This window comes from Nipponia nippon, unplaced genomic scaffold (assembly GCF_047370975.1).
Source record: "Nipponia nippon isolate SJK-2023a ecotype South Korea unplaced genomic scaffold, ASM4737097v1 scaffold_33, whole genome shotgun sequence".
Lineage (NCBI taxonomy): Eukaryota > Metazoa > Chordata > Aves > Pelecaniformes > Threskiornithidae > Nipponia > Nipponia nippon.
Window position 1 is genome coordinate 1,686,751 of NW_028262351.1, and position 24,080 is coordinate 1,710,830.

At 44.9% G+C, this 24,080-nt stretch overlaps 2 long non-coding RNA genes across 2 annotated transcripts; one reads left to right on the forward strand and one right to left on the reverse strand.

Annotated features, from left to right (window-relative positions):
* The first annotated feature begins 2,555 nt into the window (after positions 1-2,555).
* Positions 2,556-18,023, forward strand: LOC148054152 (uncharacterized). The gene is made up of 4 exons (XR_015707607.1): positions 2,556-2,623; positions 2,841-2,896; positions 8,057-8,130; positions 16,820-18,023. It is a non-coding gene; the product is annotated as an uncharacterized LOC148054152 (long non-coding RNA).
* On the reverse strand, positions 10,331-13,105 carry LOC148054153 (uncharacterized). Its single transcript, XR_015707642.1, has 4 exons — positions 12,836-13,105; positions 11,710-11,802; positions 11,508-11,628; positions 10,331-11,055 (listed from the first exon to the last, which is right to left on the reverse strand). It is a non-coding gene; the product is annotated as an uncharacterized LOC148054153 (long non-coding RNA).
* Positions 18,024-24,080: the final 6,057 nt, after the last annotated feature.

Consider the following 24,080-nt stretch of genomic DNA (forward strand, 5'->3'; position numbering starts at 1 on the left):
TATATGGATAATAGATTTCAGAACAGGTCAAACCAATCCCAGAGGGGGACACAACCATCCCCAAAAGAGGGGAGGACAAACCAAACTGACCCCAAAAGTGGGCCCAGAGGGGGACCAATAAAGTAACAGAGTCCCACTTCAAAGATGATCCATGTCAGAGAGTCTGGAGTCAGCCAGGCATCCCTGGTGAGAATCCAAGATTTCGTAGAAAGTTTGTGCGGAATTCAACCTGTTTAGGAAAAGTACATGCAGCACAGGAAGTGCTCAGAGAGAGAAACTCCATTTTGGATAAAAATTGTCCTTCTTATATCCTGGAGACATAAGGGCATAGGACACCACCACTTTGAGCAGCCAATAGATGCTGTTAATTTCTATTTTTTGCCTTGAACAACTAATAGATGATGATGTTTTCTGTTCTTTCAGGCCAATTTTTATTTTTCCAGACTGTTTTCCTGTTCTTGCAGTTAGAACAGCCAATGGCAGTTACTGATTCTTACTTTCTCAGGATGTTTTTCCCTTTTTCCAGACTATTTTTCACCTTTTCAGACAATAACTTGCTGTTACAGTTCCTTGTTTTTGTGCTTATCAATGGCATCTGCAGATGTCTCAAGTTTCTAGGTACCCCAGCTGTACTTCAAAGAGGTCAGCTGCACTTTTCAAGGATGTTTCTGGTTACAAGGCCTAGTTCCTAGGCTCACAGCTCCCAGGCTGGCAGGCATTTTATTTTGTTCAGCAATTTTCCCCTTCTAACAAGGCCACCTTTCTGGCTGCTCACATCAGCTCTGCACCAGCCCCATTGCTCTTACTGATCCGCTTGCTCTTTCTGCAGTAGCTGTGGTGGTCTCTAAGAACATGGGGCTGCGGTCTCTGCCCCAAAGCCTGGATCTTGCTGCTTTTGCAGTAATCAGGACAATCTAACAGGACAGTCTTGATTGCATGTTCAGTCTTCTGTCTCTTATTTGCAGCATTGACCTAAGGACAAGGAAACACAAATAGCCCCAGCCTGCACCCCAGAACGGTCTTACAGGTAGCTGTAAGATTTCCCACAACCATGGGCAAAGGGAGCTCCCCCGCCATCACCTGCCCTCTCTGTGTGACACTGACCTCAAAATCCAGTTTGCGGTTCATAGGGCCATTGGCTGGTTCTTCTGTTTTGTGTGGTCTTTTTTGGGATCCCCTTTGGGTCTTTTCCTTATTGTCCCCATGCACATGTTCTTCTGAAGTTGGCATCTGGTTCTGGTTTTCCATTTTTGCAGACAGCGTTGCCTGTGTCTTGCAGCACTGTGCAAAGTCCAAAGTCTGCCCTAGTAATCCTGCATGATCATCCTGTTGTGCCAGGCCCCGATGTAGGGGCCTCTGAGTTTGGCTCACAGGATTGGGCCCTTCTTTGCACATGATGTTATTTCTGCTGGGGGCCCTTTGGTGGGCTTCCTAGGAGGGGTCTGTAGCCCTTGGGCATATTCCAACTTGTACATGCCCTGCCCCCCCCCGCTTTTGGCACCCCTCCACCCTCTTGAAGTTCCCCCCAAACTTCAGACATGTCAGGGCTTTTTCTGTAGCCTGGTAAATTAGGGGACGCCGACCTGGCCTTTTATTTTTAATTACTTTCTATTCACATTTAAATTTTAACTATTTATTCCATTAGCTCTTATTAAAGAATGTTTTATCCATTTTATACCTATTTATTTTCTATAGCTTTATAAATGTATAAATGTATATAAATACATATACACACACATATATATAAAATAGTGTACCTATGTATAAATAAAATTTTCATTTATACATATTGTACACTCCTTTATATATATACACTATATATGTATATATACACTATATATGTATGTACATATACACTATATATGTATATGTACATATATATGTACACTCCTTTATATATATATTTCTATGTATGTATATGTATATTTCTATGTATGTATATGTTGCATAGAAATGTATATGGTTTTATATCTGAGCACTTCCTCGTCCAAAAGAAGTGGGCAGCCAATCACAGGGCTGAGAACACATGGGTGTGATGGTTTCAAGAAATGGTTGTCAGCCAATCACAATGCAGTATGAAAATGTGGGGAATGATGCTGTCAAAAGTAACAACCTCCCTGTATGTAATGACAAGGGGCTTCCTTTTCTGATGTGCCTCTGGGTGCACTGGGAGGGGCAGCTAGTCCTGTCAGCCAATCACAGGGCTGCTTGAGAACGCATGGGTATGATGGTGTCAAGAAATGGCCATTAGCCAGTCACAAAGCAGTATGACATTTAACAAAATGGCAGCTCCCTGCTGTAATAGTGGCACCCTGTTCTAAAATAGCGTGCAAAACTAAATGGCAGTCCCTGTGTATATAGGAGAAGGGCCTTCTGGGTCTGATGTACTTCCGGGTAAACTGGAAGGGGTGGTGGGTCCTGCCAGCCAATCACAACAGAGCACATGACCAGAAGAGGGGAGGCCCCTGATGTTGCTGGAAGCTGGTGGGTGGGGCACCTGCCACTTCCTATCTTGTATATTAGCGGTACCTATACTACTAACATATACTGTAATTGCCAGAGCACTGAGAGAGTGAGCATAAGAAAAGACAGATCCTGTGTCTGGTGGATAGGCTCAAAACAAGTTAGTAATTTGTGTTTTGAGAACGTGAAGTGTGTTGTTGACTATGATCTTGTTAATGACAGAAGCAGGGGTTATATAATGGTTTGTGAAGGACAAATAGTCAATTAAAAAAGCAAATATGTAATGTTTGAAAATGTCTCAACCCTCAGCTATTGCTAGCTTGTTAACTACACCCTTAAAATGTCTGAACTGAAATTTTTGTCTTGTGTGAGAACAGCGGACAAAGGCTTGAAGGAGAGTTTGAATTCTAGAGGACACTGAGCTGACAAAAAGGTAAAAGCATATGCAGTGATCTTGACTGACTGGAGAGCCCGCTGTAGCCATCTGTAATATCTAGCTACAGCAGGGGATAAAACTGAACTTCTGTGAAAGGATTTGCAACAGACTAATGTCTAAGTACTATCAAATCCTGGAAGAAAGACATTCTCTGTTCTGGAGTGTCCTGGTTTCAGCTGGGATAGAGTTAATTTTCTTCTTAGTAGCTGGTATAGTGCTGTGTTTTGGGTTTAGGATGAGAACAATGTCGATAACACACTGATGCTTTGGTTCTTGCTAAGTAGTGCTTACACTGGTCAAGGACTTTTCAGCTTCCTGTGCTCTGCCAGGTGCAGGGGGAGGGAGGGGGAGCACAGCCAGGACAGCTGACCCAGACTGGCCAAAGGGTTATTCCATACCATATGATGTCATGCCCAGTATATAAGCTGGGGGAAGAAGAAGGGGGGGAGGGGGGGGGGATGGACATTTGGCATGATGGCATTCGTTTTCCCAAGTAACCATCACGCATGATGGAGCTAGCGAATGAATTCCTTGTTTTGCTTTGTTTGCGTGCGCAGCTTTTGCTTTACCTATTTAACTGTTCTATTTTATTTTACTTCAATTATTAAACTGTTCTTATCTCAACCCACGAGTTTTCTCCCTTTTACCCTTCTGATTCTTTCCCCCATCCCACTGGTGGGGGAGTGAGTGAGCGAGCGAGCAGCTGTGTGGTGCTTAGTTGCTAACTGGGGTTAAACCATGACAAGGAGATTGGGAAATTAAAAGTCACCTCTGTTCTCTGCTGGAGAGCAATACACTGCAGTGTTTGCATAATGTATTCTCTTATAGGATATGGTAAATCAAATTATACAAGTACTGTAGGGCAATAGGAGATTACTAAATGAGGTGGGATTGCAATGCCAGAAGATGTTCAGGATTTGTGGTTAAAGATATCCCCTAGGTAATCAATGTAGTGTCAAAGACTCCAATCCCAGATAATTGGATGATAGAATACAGCTGGAAAGACCTGGGTGTTTTGAGTGAGCTACACATACCATTCATTTAGTTCTGAGCACAATGGGGCAGAAAGTAGTTTCAGAGACGGCTAATGCAAAAGAAAGGTCAACTTGATGCAAGCATGAAAAGTAGTGTCTGGAGGGGTTTATCTCTGGAGAAGATGAATACACATTGTATTCAACTGCTAATTTTATTGTTACCAATTTGTAGTTTCTCTCCTACCTAGGGCCCCAAAGCCTACACTTGGTAATGCTCTAATGTCATTCCTATTAGAGAAATGCTGATTCTCTGATCTTCAGCTAGCTGATGTGTGTTACCCTGTATATTTATATATTTAGTAGCTAGAGAATCCAGGTGCCATAACTCCATCTATTTCGTTTATAATCCTCCAGGCAGACCCCTCTTGGCATGAATCAAAGTCAGTGTTGCGGTTTGTTTGGATCTCTCAAATTTACAGGACAACATACTCTGTAAATTAAACTCTATTTTATGAGTTCATAAGGGAAATAAACAAACACAACAAGCAAGGGCTCAAGACCCTTTGTACAGACTAGTCTAATACAGGAATTTGCCAATTCATCACTTAATTCACAAGGCTTCTCACTTACAAGTTCTCTAATTCATAACTTGGAACTCATAACTCTATGAGCAAAATAGTTACCTAGCCAATGGTGAGAGTGCTCATCCTTCTTCATCCATCATGGTGCAGGCATCCCCTGTATCACACTGGGAAGCACGAAAGCCTCAGCAGTCCAGCTGCTGTTGGATCTGCTTCAAAAACTTTTTGGGTAAGCTGACATATTAAGTGGCTGTTCATGGCTTGGATGGGCGTACTCTTCACTGGGTAGAAAACTGGCTGGATGGCCAAGCCCAGAGAGTGGTAGTGAATGGAGTCAAATCCAGTTGGCAGCTGGTCACAAGTGGTGTTCCCCAGGGCTCAGTAGTGGGACAAGTTCCGTTTCATATCTTTATCAGTGATCTGGACGAGGGGATCGAATGTACCCTCAGTAAGTTTGCAGATGACACCAAGTTGTCTGGGAGTGTTGATCTGCTGGAGGGTAGGAAGGCCCTACAGAGGGATCTGGGCAGGCTGGATCGATGGGCCGAGGCCAATTGGATGAGGTTCAACAAGGCTAAGTGCCGGGTCCTGCACTTGGGTCACAACAACCCCATGCAACGCTACAGGCTTGGGGAAGAGTGGCTGGAGAGCTGCCTGGCGGAAAAGGACCTGCGGGTGTTGGTGGACAGCCAGCTGAATATGAGCCGTCAGTGTGGCCAGGTGGCCAAGGCAGCTGATAGCATCCTGGCTTCCATCAGGAAAAGTGTGGCCAGCAGTACTAGGGAAGTGATCATCCCTTTGTGCTCAGCACTGGTGAGGCTGCACCTCGAGTACTGTGTTCATTTTTGGGCCCCTCACTACAAGAAGGACATTGAGGTGCTGGAGAGTGTCCAGATAAGGGCAACGAAGCTGCTGAAGGGTCTAGAGAACAGGTCATATGTGGAGTGGCTGAGGGAACCGGGGTTGTTTAGTCTGGAGAAGAGGAGGCTGAGGGGAGACCTTATTGCTCTCTACAACTACCTCTGAAAGGAGGTTGTAGTGAGGTGGGGGTCAGTCTCTTCTCCCAAGTAGCAAGTGATAGGACAAGAGGAAACGGCCTCAAGTTGCACCAGGGGAGGTTTAGATTCGATATTAAGAAAAACTTCTTCTCTGAAAGAGTAGTCAAGCACTGGAACAGGCTGCCCAGGGAAGTGGTTGAGTCCCCATCCCTGGAGGTATTTAAAAGACGTGTAGACGTGGTGCTTAGGGACATGGTTTAGTGGTGGACTTGGCAATGCTAGGTTAATGGTTGGACTCGATGATCTTAAAGGTCTTTTCTAACCTAAACAATTCTATGATTAACTGCTAGGTGTTTTGGTAATGTGCTTACTAGCAAGTAGTATACAGGAGGAAGGAAAAGAATTATTCTGGGTATATTTGGGAAACTGAATCTGTTAGAACACAGAGCTAGCTTTTATATATATCTTGTCAGAGTCAGTAATCCCGCTCCAAGAAAAGACGAAATAAAATCATGTAAGTCTGGAAGAGGCCTAAAAGGAATTTATCTTGCTTCAAATATAGATGTAAACATAAACTTACATGTAGATATCCACAGAACCTCCAAAAACTGCAGAATAGGGACCAACACAGGGGTTTTGCAATGCAAAAAGCTATGGCCCTGCTCCGTACACATGTATCTACACTAGTTGCCTAAATGGAAGTGTTATTAGTAAGATAAAACAATAATCTTCATGCTTTTCTTCTCAGCTGTGGATATGGACAGCAAACTTCAAGAAATGTTAAACGATGAAGCACAAATGTGCACAAGCGTGAAGCCTTAAGGAAACACTGAAAAATTGAATTATTTACTTTTTTAAGAGAAGATTGGGGAAAACAAGATAACTGTCTCCCAATACATAAGCAACTAAAAAGGAGGATAGGAATAAATTGCCCCTCTCTGTTGCTCAACACATCGTCTACCATGTGTAGGACAAGCAGTGAATATGGAACTGTAGCAAAGGGAATGAATACTATGTGTTAGGAAAACTTTCCACAAGTAATGATAGCACTGGGATCAATGGCCTGGGGGAAGATATAAGAGGCTCATAACTGGAGGATTTAAAGAACAGGTCACAAACAGCTTTCAGAAATTACATGCCATAAACAACCATCAGAAATGCCATGGGGCAGGCGGTTGAACTTAGACGACCTCCTGAGATCCCTTTCAGATTGCTCTTTTTTAATGGGTATGTGATTCAGTTGTGGCAGAATCAGCTTAAGAGATGAGAAAACTGCCACATTCTTTACAACTCATGCCTTTTATAGTACTGTCAAGACAGCCAGCAATTTTGCCAGAGCTCTGTGATATGGCATTTCTTATCTGAGAACATTGATCAAATAATATCCATGTACGGGTTTTCTAAGGAATCTAATAGGTCACACAATTCCTTTAGGCTCCCTTGAAAATGTGTGCCTGAATTATGACAGCTTCTGAAATATATTTCTGGTCCATTAAGAAACCAGGTAAAGATTGCTTCTCCACAGGTCAAAGCTGCCTGTCCAATTTTCATTGGGTGCCAAGTTTCGAAACCATAAGAAAAGGTTCTTCTCCAGGATCCTCAAATTTCATTGCACGCACAGTAATGGTACAGAAGAAAAAAGGAGAGAGATTACTTCCTGAGAGTGGTCCAGATTTAGTGAAAAGGGAGGGCCTCCAGCAGCAACTAGAGTTGCCCATTTTGGTGAAGAGAAGTCATTGCCCAAGCAAGCTACTAGGACAAGTGCACATTGAGAGAGTGGCAATCCTGGGAGTGATCCTGGTTCTGTATTTAACCCCTTTCCCTCAGTTCCCTTCCCTGTTGCTGAAATGTGGATTTAATCTTTCCCTTTCTGGAGACATGCATAAAAAAGTGAGCTGGGGATATCAACAAGGTAAATATGGCTTCTCTCAGCAATACAGGAAAAAGTTAATTTTGCCATCCCAGTGAAAAAGGGTTCTTAGCATGAAAAGGGTACAGGAAAGTGAAAACGCTGGGCCTGAGCATTGGCAAAGAGCTCTTGAAAGCCAGACTTGCTGCTGCTGCCAGGTCCTAGGAGGAAAAGAGGATGGGAGAACTGCATCCTCAGCAATAGCTGCTGTCCTAAGCATTCCCGCCTCTCCCTTAGCAATAACCACTATCATTTCCACTGCCCTGACATCCACAAAGTAGCAGCAAGACTACAGTTACATTGCTGTCCTCAGTAGGCTGGTGCCCTACACAATTGCGTGCTTTACCAATAATTTGAGCCAGGCGTGTGTAGAAAATAAGAGTTGCACTCAGAAGGCACATGTGTAAAACAGGCTGTTGATAGGCTTTTTTTCCTGGTTTTCAGAGGGAAATGTTTGTAAGATGCAACTGGGTAAATCCATTAGAGTTACTGCAAGCTCTCTTGGGACCTTGTTTTGTGGCACACATGCTGCATTGCTCATTGTTTGCTGCTGTCAGGGGCTGATTAATTGATGTTGCTCAAGAAGGTCTCACTTGGCAATACCCAATAGATTGCTGGCTACATCTGTGTCTCTCCAGGTCCTTTATTTACCTGGGCATCACCAGGTGAATCACCCAAGTTCTTTTGTTTTCTAGAGCATGATGCCTAACAGTACTCCTAGAGGAGACAATAAACTTTATCTCAGAGTGAAGATCTACATCCCAAAACAGTAAGTAAAGGGAATGGCTGAGGCAGCTGTATTTATGTAAATTGCTTTCTCAGATGCTTGATAATGAGAATACCCTTTAGAGCATTTCTTATAGATGATATTACAGTTCACAACTGTATTTTAACTCCATAAAAATCTTAACAATAGGAAGAAATATCCTCAAAATCCATAGTCTATAATTTCTGGATCCCTTATTTTTCCTGGGAATACATTTATAGGAAAGCATTTTAAATGGACTCCTTTTAAATAAAGTGCAAGTGCTGCTAGGTGCAAAGTACTGACTATTCTCAACTAAAAGGCACTTGTATGTGTCAGTGGCTGTTCCCCAACATCTTTTCCTAAACTTCTCTGAAGTTATTTTCCCACTATATTATGAAATAATTAGAGAACAGTCAACTGTATTCATGGGTAACTAATTCTGTGATGGAAAACTGTCATCAACATGGTGACAGCACTGGAGATAATATTCCCAAGTTTTCAGTAGAACTGTCTGCTATGTCTTTACAGACCTGAGGGTGCTAAAGGTAGATATTTAAAATGTATTTCAAAGCCTTAAAAGACAACATCTACAAAGAAAATTCCCAAAGAGATTGCAGTGTAAGTATCCACCTTGGAAACTTTTGCTGTATTCACATGAATAAAATTAAGCAGATGCATAACGAGCAACAGATGACAAAGTAAAAGAAACAGGAAGCATTTCCTTTTTATGCTTGTTGTGGTTTAACCCCAGCCAGCAACTATGCACCACACAGCCGCTCGCTCACTCCCCCACAGTGGGATGGGGGAGAGAATCGGAAGAGTAAAAGTGAGAAAACTCATGGGTTGAGATAAAGACAGTTTAATAGGTAAAGCAAAAGCCACGCCCACAAGCAAAGCAAAGCAAGGAATTCATTCACTACTTCCCATCGGCAGGCAGGTGTTCATCCCCAGGAAAGCAGGGCTCCATCACGCATAACGGTTACTTGGGAAGACAAACACCATCACTCCAAACGTCCCCCCCTTCCTTCTTCTTCCCCCAGCTTATATACTGAGCATGATGTCATATGGTATGGAATAGCCCTTTGGCCAGTCTGGGTCAGCTGTCCTAGCTATTGTCCCTCCCAGCTTCTTATGCACCTGGCAGAGCACAGGAAGCTGAAAAGTCCTTGACTAGTGTAAACTCTGCTCAGCAAGAACCAAAACATCAATGTGTTATCAACATTCTTCTCATCCTAAATCCAAACCACAGCACTCTACCAGCTACTAAGAAGAAAACTAACTCTATCCCAGCTGAAACCAGGACAATGCTGTAGCAATAAAAACAAGCATTCTCCTTTGCTTTTTATTATACTTTACAACAAACATAAAATATGCACATATTTCATGAAGCATCATTAAAAAGACAACACATCCATATGGGGAACAAATGCCTATGTATACTCCAATTTATTCTAAAACTTTGTTTATAAAAGTCCATTTTTTTCACTATTACAAAATTAGTAATACTATCTCTTTTAGAATTTCTGATTTTCTTGGATAAATAAATTTGCCACACTGTGGGGAAAAATACTAGGCATCTTTAGGGAGGTATTTAGCCTATTCCAGCTTTTTAAAAAACAATAAAGGAAAGATCTCTACTTTGACAGAAAATTATTAGGCCAGAAATTGGGTGTGCTTAAGAGAGGTGTTACCTGCTCTGAAGAGCCTTTAAAATAAGGACCAGGCCATACTCAGACTAAGGAGAAGAGAATGTGGTGTTGATTAAAAGCAAAGAAAGTAAGCCTCTTAAGAATCTCTATTGCTATCTCTCAGAGAAGTACTTGGCAGTTGAGGCCAATTCATGCTTCGCCTGTAACAGCATCTTTTCAAGCTGCTGAAAGTCAATATCTCGCAGACTGTTAAGGCAGATATGGGAAAAGGATGGATTTATTCTGAGAGCAGAGGGAGCACAGGAGTTGAGAAAAAGGAGTCCGGAAATAGCAGAATTCCATTTCTAACAGTAATTGATTTTTTCATTTCTACCCTTGCAACTTAGACCTCCTCCTTTATCTCTCTCTCTCTCAAATGTGTATATATCAAAAGAATTTAAGATGTAGCATAGTGTACTGGTTTTGGATGAGCAGTGGATATTGTCTGCTGTAGCATTCGTTACATATCAAGGTTATACCGGCGGATCTCCAGCCGACCCGGGCTGGGGAAGGAACAGTCAGCACACACAGTGTGGGTGTTCAGCTTCAATGTTTATTGCGCAGTAGTTTACCTTTATACACTCAACAGTAGGCGTGTTATAAGGGGTGGAGACAAGGGAGGGTCAACCCTTAACTCTTTCCGTACATCGCATGATCTTCCGGTCGCCAGCCCTTATCTTTACTACATTTCCCCCTCCCTTAGCTCCAGTAGCTCTGGATCTCGCTGGGGAAGCTGCGCGTAAAATAATCGATATGTGGTAAGACTTCTTAGTATACGACTCATAGAATGCATAATTAAGCGTAATAGACAGGGTAATAGCATAGCAAGGACAAGAATAAGTAATAAGATTATGAGCCCGGTTATTAAAGGTTTGGGAATATTGGTAAACCTGTTGCCTATGTTAGCTATAGCTCCTAAATTAAGGGAGTTTACTTGTATTGCATCAGATAGTTGGTCAAGCGCGTTGGTGTGGCTCTTAGAAATATTCAATGTATCGTTGCCTATTATGACGTTATTAACATTCCAGTTTTGTAAGCCTGGGATAGCGGAGCTCTGGTTTGACTTGTGGCAGCAACTGTCCTCCTTATCTCTAGTGAAGTAGGGGGTGAACAATAGACAGGTAGAGGCTTGTCCAATAGCCGGCATATACAGACACTCATCCGTTACGTTCATGGATTTTGCCCAATCCAGCCAGTAGTTCGTCGCGGCTCCCTCATTGCTCCCCCACACCATCAGGATGCATAGGGAAATGGTAACCTGTCAAGATAAGACTCAATAAATTGATTAATGCTTATACGGTCGAATATTTCGACTTGGTACCCATTCTAGCATCCCTTTCTCAGTTTGCACACACGCATACCCACGTCCCAGGCAACGGAGGGAATACGGGCCCCCCCCATTCATGGGTTTGCAGGTCCCGTACTTGAACCAAAGGGTAAGGCCCTTCGTTCTCATCGAGCCGGAAATGTGCCTGGGTTGCAGTCTGGGTTTTATAGGTGTTCCCTCAAATGGTATGATTTAAGGTAATTAGTGCCGTCGTCAACAGACGCTGTGCCCGAAATAAGGGAGGGTCAAGGGGAGGGGGAACCCCTGTTCCTGGGCTTATATTTTCCCCCTCCCTAAGTCGGTCGAGTAACCCTTTTAATGTGCGATGCGCGCGTTCTACAATGCTTTGGCCCATACTGTTGTAGGGAATGCCATGACTCAACTGAATATCCCAGCGCGCGCAAAAGTCCTTTGTCTTCTTGCTGACATATGCTGCTCCATTATATGTTTTAATTTTTTGTGGGATGCCAACTTGCGCCATACAGTCCTGCCAATGTAAAATAACTGCGAGAGCATTTTGTTTAGCATGCATAGTGGCTAAAATAACTTCACTGCAGGTATCAACTGTGACATGCAGATACTTACGTGGATTAAAGGGTTCATAAATCGTAACATCAGACTGCCATATTTGGTTGGGCTGCAACCCTCGAGGGTTTACCCCTGCTTCCCAGAGGGGACCTTTGGAAACACACAGGATAAGCAACAATCGAGGATCCCTCGTCGCCCCCTTCGTCCTCAGTGCTACCAGAGCTCATGGGGTAATCGTGTACAGGCTCCCTCCACTGTGAGGGAATACCAGTTCGCTTTCCCACTGCCCAAGGGGTAGGGGGTCCCTCTGGTAGCTCAGGTATCACTGGCAGTGCCGGGGGAGCCCTACCACCCCCTCCCCAGATGTTCTCAGCTGTGACGCCGGTTCTCCTTGTTCCTCAGATCCTTTCCTGTGCTCTGCTCTCTGTGTGTCCAGCACCCGTCGATCACTGGGATGCAACGGGGCGTCCTCAGAAGGTGATAGTGCCTTGCCCTCCTTTTCTCCTTCCTGCCATCTTCCTTCACGTAATTCACGATACCGCTGGGATCCCACATCGGCCCCCGGGACCCAATCCAGCAACCTATCAGTCAGCTCCCTTTCCACACATTGTTGCAACTCGCCCCAGAGGTATTGAGGAAGTGGCGGATCCGCCGGTGCAGGGGGCGCCGAAGGTTCCGTGGGCGGCCGCCCTAAACTCCCCACTCGTAACGGGAACACCTTTCCCGACTCCTTTGTTCCCGCTGCGCCATAGCCTCCTTGCACCTCCCCTTCCTCCGTTGGCTCAGCCCCCAGTAACGACAGTTCCGTCTGTGTCCCACAGGCCACTCCTTCCCAGCCAGCCTGTGTCCCCTCCGAAACTAAACCCGTTGACTTTTCGTTCCCAGGAGATTCATGCCCCATCAGCGCGCTACGTGCGGCAAGCCAGCACCGCTTTGCTGCAAACCCCTTCTTAAGCACCCTTTCTACTGTTCCCCAGGCGCGAAGCCAGTCACTGGCTCCTCCAACATTATTTATGATCGCTTCTGTCAGCTCATTGCGTATTTTTCCCCAATTTGAGGTGTCGAAAACTTCTGTGGGAGTGCCGAGCACTCCCCGGCGTAGCATCCATTGGATGCAGTCGCCCGTGGGCCTTTTCCTTATCGCCCCATCCTCGCCCACCTCCGTTGCTACCAATTTTAATACCTTTACGAGTTCTGCGAGCTCCATCGCTGCTACCTGCAGCCGATCACGTCGGGGTCACCACTATGTAGCGTTCGTTACATGTCAAGGTTATACCGGCGGATCTCCAGCCGACCCGGGCTGGGGAAGGAACAGCCAGCACACACAATGTGGGTGTTCAGCTTCAATGTTTATTGCGCAGTAGTTTACCTTTATACACTCAACAGTAGGCGTGTTATAAGGGGTGGAGACAAGGGAGGGTCAACCCTTAACTCTTTCCGTACAGCGCGTGATCTTCCGGTCGCCAGCCCTTATCTTTACTACAGTCTGCCTTGACTTCAGTAAGACTTTTAACACTGTCCTGTGAGATAAGGCCCTGGAGGAAAGAGGGGCCCAAGAAAACTGGTTAATATTCAAGGATCATCTCCTCCAAGCTCAAGAACAGTCCATCCCAACAAATAGGAAGTGAGGCAAAAATGCCAGGAGGACTGTGTGGATGAACAAGGAACTCCTGGCAAGACTCAAACACAAAAAGGAAGTATACAGAAAGTGGAAGCAGGGACAGGTAACCTGGGAGGAATACAGAAATACTGTCCGAGCATCTAGGGATGAGATTAGTAAAGCTAAAGCCCAAATGGAATTGACTCTGTTGAGGGATGTCGAAAACAACAAGAAGGACTTCTACAAGTACATAGGTGACAAAAGCTAGAGTAGGGAAAATGTGGGCCCACTGCTGAATGGGGCAGGGGCCCTGGTGACACAGGACATGGAAAAGGCTGAGGTACTGAATGCCTTCTTTGCCTCAGTCTTTACTAGCAGGACTGGCCTTCAGGAATCCCAGGCCCCAGAGACGAGGGAGAAAGGGTAGAGCAAGGAAGACGCACCTGTATTGGTTTTACGTGGCAAGGTTTTTGGTAGCGGGTAGGGCTGCAGGGGTGGCTTCTTTGAGGAGATGCCAGAAGCTGCCCCCATGTTGGATAGAGCCAGCTCCAGCTGGCTCTAAGACGGACCCACCGCTGGCCAAAGCTGAGCCAATCAGCAATGCTGGTAGCACCTCTGTGATAACATATTTAAGAAAGGATAAAAAATGCTGCACAAAAGCAGCTGGGAGAATATGTGAGAGAAACAACTTTGCAGACACCAAAGTCAGTGAAGAAGGAGGGGGAGGAGGTGCTCCGGGCACAAGAGCAAGAGCAGAGATTCCCCTGCAACCTGTGGAGAAGACCATGGTGAGGCAGGCTGTCCCCCTGCAGCCCATGGAGGTTAACGGTGGAACAGATATCCACCCTGCAGCCTGTGGAGGACCCCACACCGGAGCAGGTGGATGTGCCCTGAAGGAAGCTGTGACCCCGTGGAGAGCCCACACTGGAGCAGGCTCCTGGCAGGAGCTGCAGCCCGTGGAGCAGGTTTTCTGAAAGGATCTGTGGCCCTGTGGGGGACCCATGCTGGAGCATTCCACTCCTAAAGGACTGTACCCCATGGAAAGGACCCATGCTGGAGCAGTTCATGAAGAACTGCAGCTTGTGGGAAGGACCCATGTTGGAGAAGGTCATGAAGGACTGTCTCCCGTGGGTGGGACCCCACGCTGGAGCAGGGGAGGAGTGTGAGGAGGAAGGAGCGGCAGAGACAAAGCGTTATGAACTGACCACAACCCCCATTCCCCATCTCCCTGCACCACTCAGGGGGAGGACATAGAGAAGTCAGGAGTGAAGTTGAGCCCAGGAAGAAGGGAGGGGGTAGGAGGAAGGTGTTTTTAAATTTGTTCTTATTTCTCATTATCCTACTCTGTTATTAATTGCCAATAAATTAATTTAATTTCACCAAGTCATGTCTGTTTTGCTCATGACGGTAATTGCTGCATGATCTTCCTGTCCTTATCTTGACCCACGAGCTTATTGTCATATTTTCTCCCTCCTATCTTGTTGTAGGAGGGGGAGGGATAGAGCAGTTTGGTGGGCACCTGGCAGCCAGTCAAGTTCAACCCACCACAGTACACTTGGTGGAAGAGGATCAGGTCAGGGAACACTTAAGCAAACTGGATATTCATAAGTGCAGGGGCCCTGGTGGTACGTACCCATGAGTGCTGAGGGAGCTTGCAGACATCATTGAGAGGCCACTCTCGATAATCTTTGATCAATAATGGAGACTGAGAGAAGTACCCAAAGACTGGAGGAAAGCAAATGCCACCCCCATCTTCAAGAAGAGCAAGGAGGAGGACCCAGGGAACTACAGGCTGGTCAGCCACACCTCGATCCCTGGGAAGGTGATGGAGCAGCTAATCCTGGAAACCATCTCTAGGCACATGAAGGACAAGAAAGTCATCAGGAACAGTCAGCAAGGATTCACCAAGGGGTAGTCGTGCATGACCAACTTTATAATCTTCTATGATGAAATGACTGGCCTGGTAGATGAGGGGAGAGCAGTGGATATTGTCTACCTGGACTTCAGTAAAGCTTTTGACACTGTCTCCCATAAGATCTTCATAGACAAGCTGTTCAAGTATGGGCTGGATGAACAGACAGTGAGGTGGACTGAAAACTGGCTGAATGACTGGGCCCAGAGGGTGATGATCAGAGGCACCAAGTCCGGTTGGAGGCCAGTAACTAGCAGTGTACCCCAGGGGTTGGTCCTGGGTCCAGTCCTGTTTAAGATCATCATCTGGATGACGGGGCCGAGGGTACCCTCAGCAAGTTCATGTTGATTTTAGCTATTGCTGAACAGTGTTTGCACAGCGTCAAGGCCTTCTCTGTTTCTCATGCTGCTCCCACAGCAAGTAGGCTGGGGGTGCACAAGAAGTTGGGAGGGGACACAGCTGGGACAGCTGACCCCAACTGACCAAAGGGATATTCCATACCATATGATGTCATGCTCAGCAATAAAAGCTGGGGAAAGGAGGAGGAAGGGGGGGAGTTTGGAGTTATAGTGTTTGTCTTCCCAAGTAACTGTTGTATGTGATGAAGCCCTGCTTTCCTGAAGATGGCTAAACATCTGCCTACCGATGGGAAGGAGTGAATGAATTCCTTGTTTTGCTTTTCTTGGGCACGAGGCTTTTGCTTTACCTATTAAACTGTCTTTATCTCAACCCACAAGTTTTCTCACTTTTACTCTTCTGATTCTCTCTCCCATCCCACTGCAGGGGGAGGGACCAAGCGGCTGTGTGGTGATTAGCTGCCTATCAGGGTTAAACCACAACACTAGTATAGATAATCTTACATCCCTTTAGATGCTGGGAATCCCAGGTGGTGTAGCACTGAACAGGCCTCTGATCCATGCACAGCATGCTGGGAAGACCCTGTCCATAGAAGAGATTCTTCCCTTTTTGTCATTCGAGGTATTATAGGATTTTTCTTACAAGAAAACAATTTATTCATTATTTCCACTGTGAAACAGAAAGGATGTTCACATGACGTCTTCTTGCTGCACTGTTAGATAACAGCAAGGCCACGCGGGTGGCATAATCACCAGTACCAAGGGGGAGCTGCCTGCATGCTCCTCTGGTACAATGAGCTGCTGAGTTTATTCTGTGGCCAAGGGATCTGTACAGCACAACACAGGCCTGGAGGCCAAGCTGTACGTGCAGCATAGCGCAGCACAACAGTCACCTGGGCCTACTCAGTTTAACTGTATTGCGGATCACTAACTCCTCGATGTACAATGGTCTTCCGGTCAGGATCACTACAGCGTCTAAGAGGATGTCTCCCCATTTAGATTAATCCAAAATCAGTTGCCTGGATTGAAAGGGTTAAAGCCAAGATAGACAAAGCCACTGCATCAAAATGCCTCCTGAAAAGCCTAGGGGCAAGGAGGACATTTTAAATATCTTAGTCACTTAACTAAACAAAAGAAAGGCCTTTGTGATTTAGGGAGTAGTTAGAATGGTTGTAAGATAAGGGGGCTCCGGGATAATCCCATCTCAGACAACTGGGCCTTGGGAGAACAAATGAACCAAGATAGGAAGTCACAAAAGAATGACAACAGCCTTGAAGGACACCGTTTATGTGATCCTAGGACTGAGTTTGCGCAGAAGCAAAGGTCAATCAGCGAACACAGTGAAGACGACTACCAGCCTTCATCTGAAGACCCCCAAAGACCACCTGAAGACCACCATGGGAGACAACTAATAAGTTCCAGGAAATCTCATGTTTATGTAAATGATTTCTCAGAAATCCTGTGAATATGTAGGATTTTATAGTATATAATCTCTGAAAGTCTACCAAATGGGTGGAGCACTTATGGTGGAGAATCCCCAGTGCTGCCCAGCGCTGCAATAAAGGATACCTGCTTAATAGTAACTTCGTTGCTATTGAGTTTCATTTCAGGGACTCTCTGAATACTCCGTTTCTCCCTTGGGGGATTCGGACTGCGAGGAGAAGCATCCGTGAATTTTTGTATCAGTATCCTGTGATTATAATTTTGGTCTTGTGCTTGTTAAGGCGCAGAAACTCTAGGAACTGTATTGAGAACAGGAGAAGGGTTGCCTGTAATTACTAGCCTGAGAATTGGAGTGGAGAAGATCAGGATATGGTCTAGCTGTCCTCATAGCTCAGAGACAAATTTGCACACAAGAACAGTAGCTGAACCATCTATACAGCTCTTGTGGGTTATCCCTGGTAGGCAGCTAAGCACCACACAGCTGCTTGCTCACTCCCCATCCCCCACCCCCAGTGGGACAGGGAAAGAGGAAAGGAAAGGAAAAATAAAAGTGAGAAAACTCATGAGACGAGATAAAAATAGTTTAATAGAATCATAGAATCGTTAAGGTTGGAAAAGACCCTTCAGATCATCAAGTCCAACCGTTAACCTAGCACTGCCAAGTCCACCACTAAACCATGTCCCTAAGCACCACATCTACCCATCTTTTAAATACCTACAGGGATGGGCATAAGTGAAGGAGAAGTGGAAGAAGAAAGAAAGAAAACAAGTGATGCAAAGGCAATTACTCACCACTTCCCATGGGTAGACTGATGCCCAGCCAGTTCTCGAGCAAAAGATGGCTAACGTACCTAACTCCCCCCCTCCTCTCAGTTTTTATTGCTGAACATAATGTTATTATGGCATGGAACATATCTTTGGTTAGTTCAGGTCATCTGCCTGCTTGTGTCCCTTTCCAACCTCTTGTGCACGCCCCAATCTTTATTCACTGAGGGGGTGTGGTGGTGCACATGCCCCCCCCCCCTTCATGTGCACCTGGCAGAGCATGGGAAGCGAAGATGCTTTACAATCTCAAGTAACTCCCATCAAAGCTTGGCCTTTGTGTAATGAGTTTGGTGGTTAAGCGTCCCTTGACTGTATCAAAAACTCTTACGTGGCTGAGGTGGGAACAGCACTGTCTGTACCAGGGAGGCAGCCCTGACAACCTTGGAACATATTTTTCGTCTGTACTAGTCACCACCTGGCAGCCTTGTGGGGCCTATCTTATCTAGGCTGTAACTCAGGAGGATCTTGTCCCAGCATCACTGGAATTTTTGAGAACTTCAGTAATCTTCAACACGGGCTGTGAAAGTAGAGTGGAAATTTACTGATGCCTGAAGTCAATCATGTCATGACCCTATAAACAGCGGTACCAAGTGAGACCCTTTGAGCTCTCCTGGACTGCAGTGGGCTGCACCAGAATCTCCCTCTGAGTGGGACGCTTCTCAGAGCTGCGAACTCTTCAGTTTGCATGAGCTGATCTCTGGCGCTCCTTGCTCCTCGAGGTTTGACTTTTGCTGGTTGAGACAGTCATTTAAAGTGAGTATTCCGCTAAACCCAGCGGGGAATTTTTATAGGTGCCTTTAACTGCGCATATTTCAATAGGTGTCTTTAACTGCGCATGTAATGAGTATTTAGGCTTATTGTGCGTGTGTGAATAGATTCAAATATTATAGTAAACCTCATTTAATCACTTTGTAGATGCTAGATTAATTAATGAGTAGTTATTACTAGATTTTTGTGATTCTCTCCTTGCTGCAAACAAACCTTAAACTGCTGCTAAATACATATAATCCTTAGACATAAACCGTTGACCAAGTCTGAGACTAGGAGTGGATCTAGCCACACCTAGGCTCCTCTCTGAGAAGGAGTTTAGAAAGCAAGGGGGTCCATTCTGAACCTCCTGACTCAATGGGAGGGCTCCCCTTTTCCTCCTTGTATTTTCTTCAGGCTCGATTTCCTCTTTCTTTCTCTTTTTATATATATATTCCATTCATTTAATAAGTAATAGAGTGAACCTTGCCATCGAACTCTGTTAAATCACACTTTTATAGATTTCTATTAAAATCATTATTTGCAAATAACTTTGATGGTGATTTTTTAAGCGGCCTAACCACTCATCCGTGACAAATTGGTGTAGTCGGCAGGATGGCAAGTAGTGTCACTGATTACTTACAAAAAAATGGAATAAGTCCACTTCCTAAATTCTCGGATGAATGGGCTTGTGATAACTGGCATGACTGGGAAGCTGTGAAAAAACAACTACAGGTGGCCAGTGCTCATGTAAAAGACGGTAAAGGAAAAGGAATTATTTGCAAAATGCTGGGTCCCTGCTTAGAAGCTGCCTGTCAGGATAGGAAAAAAACTGATAAAGAGAAACAAGATCTGAAAGAAGAAGTAGAAAGCAGAAAGAAAGCTGAGTTATTACTATCCCTGCAAATTGAACAGCTACAAAAAACAGGCGCGGCAGATTAGGGAATGTCGTGGTTTAACCCCAGCCGGCAACTAAGCACCACACAGCCACTCTCTCACTCCCCCACCGGTGGGATGGGGGAGAGAATCGGAAGGGTAAAAGGGGAAAACTCGTGGGTTGAGATAAAGACAGTTTAATAACTGAAGTAAAATAAAAATAGAACAGTAGTAATAGTAACAATAACAATAATAATAAAAACAAACAATAATAATACAATAGTAATACAAAGCAAGTGATACACTGTACAATTGCTCACCACCTGCCGACCGATGCCCAGCCCGTCCCCGAGCAGCGATCGCTGCCCCCCGGCCAACTCCCCCCAGTTTATATACTGAGCATGATGTCATGTGGTATGGAATAGTCCTTTGGCCAGTTTGGGTCAGCTGTCCTGGCTGTGCTCCCTCCCAGCTTCTTGTGTACCTGGCAGAGCATGGGAAGCTGAAAAGTCCTTGACCAGTGTGAGCACTACTTAGCAGCTACTTAGCAACAACTTAGCACTACTTAGCAAGAACCAAAGCATCAGTGTGTTCTCGACATTGTTCTCATCCTAAACCCAAAACACAGCACCATACCGACTACTAAGAAAATTATCCCAGCTGGAACCAGGACAGGAAGAAATACAAAGGATGGCAGATAGGGTTGAAATGATGCTAATGCAGGCTTCCAATCCCCCTAACATCGCACAGGTTAGGAAATTAATTTTATCCCCTGAAGAATGGAATGGAGACATATGGGGTGACCCTGACGATAGTGAACCAAGGGAAAATGATTTGCCTCCTCCAGATTTTCCTGAATACCAAGCCAGACCCATTATAAAAACAGAGGTAACTACTGGACCTCGGGGTGGACCGGGAGATCGTACCCAAAAAAACAACTCCATTTGATCCACTTCAGATGGCCAATTTACAAGAAGGTTATGACCGTAGTCCTGGCGAAACTGAAACAGAATATTTGTGGTGAGTGTGTTTAACGAGAGGAGACAGAATCCTATTAAGTGGCGATGAAGCCAACGGATTCTGGGGTCCTGGTGTCTTTTTAAATGCCGGTCCAGAACCATCAAATGATCCTCACTCGCTAACAAGTAGAGTGGCATACTGGGCTGGTGGTATAAATGTATTGGAGAAAGTAGAGCCCTTATCAATACCTATTAAATCCTTGGAGGAACTCTCTACAGCTATCACAAAAGCTGCCTGTGTTCAGGCTATGCATGACTGTGGTGCTCTTGATATCCCCATATCAGCAGCTGTAAATCCTGACATGATAAAACCATTAATTAGAGGAGCTTCTGCTGCACTTAAACCCTACCTTGTGGCTAAACGAGATGAAATTAGGAGAGACAAAGATTTTAATGACTTATTGGGTGCTGAGGAATGGGAAGACGCTCTGGCACACAGAGATCTCCCCACCTGGGCAACATTAATGCACGACATCATAAATCATGGGTGAGAGATAGGATGGGATAATCCTCCTGTTGAAGCCAGAAATACAAGCTGTAACATTAGACACATTAAACAATTATCCCAAACTAATTCGCAAGAATCAAAGCCCACTGATTGCCAATCAAGGTGGAGGGAACTATATAATCAAGCACTAGCATGAGGCATCCTGAAAGGTATGCTTCAAAGACAATCTGCCAATGCTATCCAGAATCTACTTCATGTGATTCAAAACATTGCTGACGCTTCAAACACTCAAACTTGGAAAGGAGATGATGACCCTTTCCTTCCCCAAAATTTGAGATCAAAAAATGAATAGCACCTGGATGACAACTGGGTCTGTCCATCTGGCAAGTGGAATCCTATCAATGGATAAATAATAATGGCCCGTATATTTTAATCCCCGTTGGATCTCAACAACAATTGACAAAATTTCTAATAGACACAGGGGCACAAATTTCAGCATTAACACAACAGGATGTTGAGAAGCTGGGTATACGACCCGGACGGCAAAGAGTTAAAATTACCGGAGTAAATGGAGCAAGTGCTATTTGCCAAATTGCTAAGGTTAATTTATGGCTCCCTGGTGAGAAACGTATGTTGTCTATTTGCTTTGCAGTTAAAGATCATAATGAAAACATTTTAGGATTCGATGTTTTAAACAGACGAACCTGGTATTTGCCGAACGGCAGCGTGTGGTCCTTCAGTTCAAATATTAATCCTAACCCAAACAAATATTGGGAAGCTACAGTGCGTTTGCTCCGCGCAGCTCCAGCACTCCCTGATTCAAAGATTGCTAATATCCCACAGTATCCAATTTCTGCTGCGGCACGAGCTGGAATTTCTGAAGTAATAGTGATTTGGAAAAGCGACAAATTATTTCCAGAACACACTCCCCATGTAATTCACCGGTTTGGCCAGTCAGAAAACCGGATGGGAGATGGCGATTAACAATCGATTACCGGCATTTTAATGCAAACACAGCCCCACTAACAGCTGCAGTTCCTAATATTGCAACTTTAACTGTCACACTACAACCAGCTGCACACCCATGGATGGCAACATTAGATATAAAAGATATGTTTTTATGGTCCCCTTACAGGAAAAAGACAAAGAAAAATTTGCTTTCACTTGGGAAGGAGTACAATACACCTTTAACAGACTCCCACAGGGATGGATACAAACATTCACCTCAGCTCATGCTGCACTTGCTGAACTTTTACAAACAGTCTCACTCCCTCGAGATGTAAAACCGTATCAATATATAGATGATATCCTAATTGGAGGGACCTCCCCTGAAAAGGTGGGGAAAGCAGCATCAGCAATGTGGCAAGCATTACACAGAGCAGAAGTTGAAATTCCACCTGAAAAATGTCAGGGACCAAGCACAGAAGTAAAATTTTTAGGTACTTGGTGGATTGCAAGTAATGCAGCAATTCCGCCAGATACCCTAAATAAAATAGAAGAATCACTGTCGTGTTTTAACCCCAGCCAGCAACTAAGCACCACACAGCCACTCACTCACTCCCCCACAATGGGATGGGGGAGAGAATAAGAAGAGTAAAAGTGAGAAAGCTCATGGGTTGATATAAAGACAGTTTAATAAGTAAAGCAAAAGCTGCATACGCAAGCAAAGCAAAACAAGGAATTCATTCACTACTTCCCATTGGCAGGCAGGTGTTCAGCCATCCCCAGGAAAGCAGGGCTCCATCATGCATAACAGTTACTTGGGAGGACAAACGCCATCACACTGAACGTCCCCCCCTTCCTTCTTCTTCCCCCAGCTTATATACTGAGCATGACATCATATGGTATGGCATAGTCCTTTGGCCAGTCTGGGTCAGCTGTCCTGGCTGTGCCCCCTCCCAGCTTCTTGTGCTCCTGGCAGAGCACGAGAAGCTGAAAAGTCCTTGACTAGCATAAACTCTGCTCAGCAAGAACCAAAACATCAGTGTGTTATCAACATTATTCTCATCCTAAATCCAAAACACAGCACTATACCAGATACTAGGAAGAAAATTAACTCTATCCCAGCTGAAACAAGGACAGTACTTTGAGATACTGGAGAAAACACATACCTGGATTTTCTATTTTGCTCGTCCCCTGTATTCACTTTTACGGAAAGGAAAATCATGGGAATGTAATGCAGAGCATACGGAGGCAGTCAAGACTCTGATACAAGAATTAAAAACATACCAGTCACTGGGACCAGTATACCCCCGCGATCCTGTTATAGCGGAATGGGGTTCTGCGGAGCATGGTACTTATTGTAATTTATTTCAAACTGGCCCTGACGGACCAATTTTATTTAGTTCAACTGCATTTAAAGAGACAGAACAGAGATATGCTGAATGGGAAAAGGGACTTTTGTCTTTAGTCCGAGCAGTTAAACAAGTTGATAAGATACACCAGGGACAGCCTGTGCAAAGCAGAGGTCCATTTAACTTATTAGAAACAGTTTTAAAGGGAACCACTCCTCCTGAAGGACTTGCACAGAAACCCACCATCAGGAAGTGGTAGAAACAGTTTTAAAGGGAACCACTCCTCCTGAAGGACTTGCACAGAAACCCACCATCAGGAAGTGGTATGCTTACTTAGCGGGAGTAGCAGAAGAAATGCAATTGACTGAAGGATATACAAAAATTTCTAAGTTTCAAATGCCTATAAATGCAAGGCCCACTGGGAGCCCTGTGAGCTGAGCATTCTTTGCAAAAGACAGACTTGATGTTCTACCTCCACCTCCAGGTGAACAAAAACAGATGGTAACATTGCAACCAGGACAACCTGTCATGGTGAATTTACCACAAACTGGCACTGTACCCATGACTCTAATTAAACCTCGTGGCCCGCTCGCCTGGGAGGCTACTGACAGCAGTGGTGCGAAACACAGAATTAGTGCACAATGGATTTTTCCTTCTTTCTAATGGGGTAACCCCTTCGGCCTTCCCCACCAAAACTTTTCTCTCTTTTCTCTTGCAGAGTACATCAATGAATCTACATCAATGGCGACAGCAGTAATGGCAATGCACCCCCATTTGTTCTTACTCCTAATTGGGATAAGTAGAATCTTTCCAGTGCGGACACAACTTCTTTGGACAGTTCACACACAGGACCCTTGGGACCATGCACTAATAAATTATGCTGGAAGTGCTGGAATTCCCCCAAAAGA